Source organism: Falco peregrinus, chromosome Z (genome assembly GCF_023634155.1).
Source record: "Falco peregrinus isolate bFalPer1 chromosome Z, bFalPer1.pri, whole genome shotgun sequence".
NCBI classification, from domain to species: domain Eukaryota; kingdom Metazoa; phylum Chordata; class Aves; order Falconiformes; family Falconidae; genus Falco; species Falco peregrinus.
Window position 1 is genome coordinate 5,562,241 of NC_073739.1, and position 6,148 is coordinate 5,568,388.

Here is a 6,148-nt window from a genome sequence, read left to right on the forward strand (position 1 = left end):
AATATAAATTATTTTTTTTTCTGTTAAGGCTGCTCTGGCTAGGATGTAATCAATTTTTCAAAAAGAACTGTGTGGGAAAGAGAACATGCATTACCTTTTATTTTCTTTTTTAATTCACAAAAATGAGTCATGCTAACACTTTTCCAAGTCATGATATTCAGTGTAATGATTTAGATGCTGTTAGCACTGCCACTGTTTTTATAAACGTGGCAGCCATTATAAACAGGTATAATGAGTTCACTTACACAGCTACAGACACCAGAACCTATTTTTTTAGCTGAACAAGTCTCAGGCAGGACAGTGGGAGTTATGTTTTGTTCTTCTAAAAGTACCAGGGGGAATTACCTAACTTCCAACGGGACTGAAGAACTGACTTGTTTAATGCATCCTTCAAACTGCAAAATCTCAAGCAGGATTTTTTCTCAGCATCGAGGAACACTGGAGAAGAAGGGGTGACGAGGACGATGGACAACAAGTCATATTCTTTAAGCCTGCACAAATTCTTTTCTGTTTTGTTTTGTTTTTTTTTTTAAGGCCTTTGTAAAGCAGGTCTGTATTGTGAGCTCTATCAACTAGCATTTTTTACTAATTTCATTTTACTTCGCTTGTTTGCCTGTGATTCGTTTTTACATATATACAGCAATCACGACTACCGTACAGGTATTTTACTGCTCTCCTTTTTGCATTCCCTGGGACGTACAGCACATTACCGTACAGTTTCAGCCTGTGTAGTTCTGCCCTTCACTAAACAAGACAGCACTAGGTGGCTGGGTTTTTTCCCCCCCCATCACAAACAGATTAAAATAGATCTGTGTATTATATGAGCTTGCACAACTCCTTTTTCAGTGGGTAACTAAGTCACATCTTTCTTATCCTGCATTTACAGCTGGGACAGTTGCTGTGTTGCAACCAACCTCTAGGCCTCCAGCAGATGGCTGGGAAGGGCTCCTTCCAAAACCTGGGGAAGTCCTTCAAGCAAGACAAGGTTACAGGACTTGGTGTAAATTACTGCAAGTTTCTGGCAACATAAATTGTCCAAATTCTGCTCACACTAATAAAGCAGACATTATTGCCAGGCAAACTCCAACACCACTTTCTAAAAAAAAACCACAAAAAAAAAAAACCAAAAAACCCAAAACAAAACAAAAAACACACCAAACCCAAAACAAAAAAAAAAACCAAACAAAAAAGACCCTTGCAAAAGTTCATTGCATGAAATTACAGTTAAAATAATGCATTCATAATTAAGCTTTAAAATAATAATTAAACAAAAATATCCAGGTGTTTTAACAGGCATTTCTGCAAAACGTTCTAGGCAATCGTATTTATAAATGTGTTTTAATTGGAGCTAGGTATGGATCTCTCTCAGTAAAGCAGCCCTTTCCTGCTGAGCCCGTTCTTTGTTCCTTTAAGAGCAGTATTTTAAAGGAATTATTCCTTTAAATTTATTTATTTATTTATCTGGAATTCCTTTAAATATTCCTTTGTAAGTGAAGTGGTTTTCAAAATAGTAAGGCTAAAAAGTGGCAAATAGACCCTCCACTGGCTAAACATTGACACACCATTCCAAGAAGACCTACATATGGAAATTTCCCACTTATTATATATTCTGCAAGCTATCACTTCTGACTGCTGGTAATTGCCAACACGTTCAGTTTGCTTAGCAACAGTTTTACAGTAGATGAACCATTTGCACTACCGTAAAAGCAAGATACTTGCAGATTCTCTACATGTTTATGACTTTTCTAGTGATTTTCTGTTAATGCGTGTGACATTAGTGGGACTGTCCAAATGGATTTTCCCTTGGCATACCTTAAGGAAGGTAGAAGCCCTCAAAACACCAACCTCTTTTTCCCTCTGTGGAAATGATTTTGCTACTCAAGGAAGACACCATTCTCAGCATCCCTACGGACTCACTTCACTGGCAATTATCCCTCTCCTAGAGCACTACAGAAAACAACTGCTGCAAAAGTTTTGCTAGTGCCAGCCAGTACCCTCTACAAACCCTTGACCCAACGGAAAGATCAAACTAAAATGCAGCTCTCGCTTCCTATGTGGCTCTGTGCACAGCAAGGTGTGCAGTCACAGACATTATCTACTGAATAGCAGGACTCAGTTCAACAGAAACAGGTAAAGGGTTGTTTATGTGAGCACTGCATCTCTCGGATGCGAGTCAACAAAAAACTCCCAACCAACAGGAGGGGTTACGAGCAATTGCAAGCAATCTGTGCGTGTCCTGGTTTTGGCTGGGATAGAGTTAATTTTCTTTTCAGCTGCTACAATGCTGTGGTTTTATTTAGTATGAGAATAATGTTGACAACACAGTGATGGTTTTAGTAGTAGCTGGGTGATGTTTATACTAAATCAGGGACTTTTCAGTTTCTTCGGGCCCTGCCAGCGAGAGGGCTGGAGGGGGCACAAGAAACTGGGAGGGGACACAGCCAGGACAGCTGATCCCAACTGGCCAAAGGAATATTCTGTACCACAGAACGTCCTGCTTAATATATAAACCAGGAGGAGTTGGCTGGGGCTGGCTGGGCATCGCTCAGCGGGCAGTGAGCGGTTGCATTGTGCATTACTTGGGTGTTTTTTCCCTTCCCTTCAGATTCTACCCCTCTCCCCTTCTCCCTCCTTTTATTATAAATTTTATTTTAATTATTAAATTGTTCTTATCTCAACCCTTGAGTTTTACCTTTTTTTCCCCCGAATCTCCTCCTCATCCCTTGGCAGGGGGGGGGGTGTGCATGTGGTGTGTGAGCGAGCGGCTGCCTAGTGCTCAGTTGCTGGCTGGAGTTAAACCACAACAGTGCAACTGGGTTTACTGCAGCCATCCTTATCTTCTGTTCTCATGTAATTTGTGATAAAATCTTCTGCTAACAAAGTTTACCAAGCTGTGACACCCCAGAACTCCATGCAGCCTCCAAAACTTGCTTAGGAGAGAAGTTTAAAAGTTGAAGGATTTTTCCACTCTCAGCTCGACACCGTAACCACCACACACAGCCTCCCACAACACCAGCCCCAAGTTCAGCGTCTCCCGCGGCTGCAGCCATAGTGCAAGAAGTGAAGAGGTACCCATGAGCTATGAACCAGGGAGGAGGCCAGGGGCAGGGAGATGAACATGGACCCAGATGTCTTCCCCTCTGGGCTGCTGTTCCTCTTGCACAGGCCTGCAGCTCAGCACAGGCCCCCTGTCCTCCCGCTCCAAGCCTGGGGCCAGCTGGGTCTCTCCCCGCGCCTCTGGGCTCATCCCTCCCTGCACACGCTCCCTCTTTGGCCTCCGCTCCGTTGCCAGCCAGGTTGTTGCGGTTTTCCTTTTCCTCTTTGCTGAGCTCCAAGGGCACGGTAAAGCCAGGCTCTGCTGCATGTGGTGAAGGTGGCCACGTCACCAGAGTGCTCTGGAGGTGATTCTGAACTCAGGAAAAGCCTGTGTAACCTTAACACTGGCATTCTGTGACTTGCGATGACTTAACTGTGCCATGGAAACTTTCCCATGAATAAACACAAACCAAAAACGTTTGACGTGACAAACTTAGTATTGAAAAGACTGCTCTAAAATAAGTCAGCAAAGTAACATTTGGTATACGCTGTGCTCCGGCATGGTATTTTTATTTGTTTGGAGGTTCTCAATTTCCTCAAAGTTGCATGGGATTAATTAGTGAAGTGATGGACTAGTTGGCACAGTTAAAACTGTCATTACTGTTAAGGTCTTAAAGAGAGGCTCCACTGGATTTCGGTGCAATGGATTATGACGTTCCCTTAGCTGCCACTTTTGGACTTTACTACTAGACATCGCTGCCCTCCATAGCACAGGCAACAGACAAGCATTTGTCCCAGGTACTCCAGATCAGACCCTGCTATTTTAACCCTAACCCACATTTCTAGACTTGCAAATAAGGCACAAACTCACAGTGCAGCTTTTCAATATGTAATGGCGACTGTTGAACCTTGATGCTATTCCATAACGGACAAGATTTAAAAGTCCCACCGAATGACTCTCTTCCTCCTCTGATATCAGGCAAAGAACGAAAAAACAAAACCTGGGAATCCGTATCCTAGGATACACCAAGCAAACTACCAAAAAGCACCAGGATATGTACGACCCCCCCAAAACACACAGGGTTGAATGTATGTGTCAATGTGGGGCCAAGCAGACAGCTGCAAGTTCAGAGCTTTGATCTCACTCAGCTGTGGACTCCAATCCATCACAATTTCTGTCGGCCGGTGAACATCCACAGAAGCCAAAAGAAACTGCAACACCCCCAGTACACAAAACAGCAAGAAGCTCACCAGTCAGCAGCACAAAACAAGCATGGTTTTGGAATGCAAAAATCTCCCAAAAAATGAAATGCAGAGAAAAAGCAAAGCCAAACACTGAGACAGCATCGCTAAATACGATACCAATTACTTCTTTTTCTTTTCCTCTGGGCCACTGCCACAGTGTGAGCAAATTACCAGACCTCTCCAGTTCACTGGCCTGTGCTTACAGAGTGTTGCACTAGTGTTACTGTCTCTAGCAAGTGCAGCCACATCTGCAAGAACACAGTGAGGTTTTTCGAGTAAAGCTAGAAATATTTTTTTTTCAAGTTAATTTTCAAGCAAAAGCTAGAAACAAGGCCTCAATCCAGAACAGACAAAAGTACATCTTGCTGGAAAAGTTACAAACAGGAAGTGGCACCTATAAAGAAATATTTACCAGCCATCTACGGAGGATCCGAATGTTTTCACATCCACCTGAAAGCCAGTTGTTCCATAGCCACAGCAAGAGAATTAGAAAACTGGAACATTCAGAATAAAGGTGTGATTCTCAGGGAGAAAATTTTTTGATGACTACTAAGGTACCTTTTAATTAGTCTATCATTTTCATTGTCTACAGAAGATAAATATGCCCCTGAAATAGTTTAGGTGGGAAGTTAAAAGCAAAGCCAGAAACTACTGAAGTGGACAATTCTCGTATCGTTTCTAGAAAAATACTTGTTAAGAGCAGTTCACAGGCTCAGAATCTCTTCCCTAAATATTCACCTCCTAAACAGATCTGTTAAGATGGAAAAATACTGGTTAAAAACTGGGTTGGTTTTTGTGGCTTTTTTTTTTTTTTCTTTTTGCATGGTACCTTTTTTTAAAAAATAAATTTTACATTTTATGAGGTTTTTTTGCTATTGGATTCTAAAGCATTTTACTTGACTTCTAAGAAGTTTGCTGTATTTATTCCCAAGGAAGATTTTCTCTTGCATGGCAGAATCCTTCAACTCTATTTTTCCCCCTTTCTCAACTATTATACTGAAATTGATAAAAAAGAAACTAAGTACATCTATCCTATGTATAGCAGAATCTATCCCCATAAAAACCAATCTTCATCCTGCAAATACTTTATGCTGTTTACTTTTTAAGCAAGAACCTGGTTATAAAATTCACCTCTGATATACCACAGAGGAAGTTTTATTCACACTTTAAGACTGAGACATGAACAGATTATTAAGACGACTTCAACTTCCTGGAACATAACTATTTCTTTCACTCCCACAAATTTCATATTGGCTTTATCCCTATCATTTTTGCCCCACTATATTTGCAGAATTAATTTTGAAAAAAATCAAAATAAAGTTATCTTAACAGGAACACTGACCTTTCCTAGCAAAAGCTGTTTGAGAGACATCTCTCCTAGAGTCATACAGCACAGCAATCCCAGCTGAAGGCCACTTACCACACTGGGGTTCTGCATGAGGTCTCTGTTCATAACACTTGGTAAGTTATATGGAGCCACTGCCAGTCATTGTGAATTGCGGCAACTTTCTGTACAAATGGACTGGTATTGATGGCTTAATAGAGAGCAACACACTATTTCACAGATAAGAATGTTACAATGCACACTTGAAAAATAATAGCAAAAATCTATTAACTTTGATGACCTTAACTTCCATCTTCAGTAAATTCCAAACTCTGATTGTTTGTGCAGGGCAAACCTGTATATAACCCCAAGATTACTGACAGTTAAAAAGTGGCTGCTTTTCTGACAATAAAGACGAACACAGTATTAACCAAGATTTAAAGTTACTTTTTTTATATGACTGAAATTTAAAAAGAAGAAACCAATATACAGGAAATCTGGAAGATCAATCCACATGAACTCTTCTGGAAGACACCTAGCAAA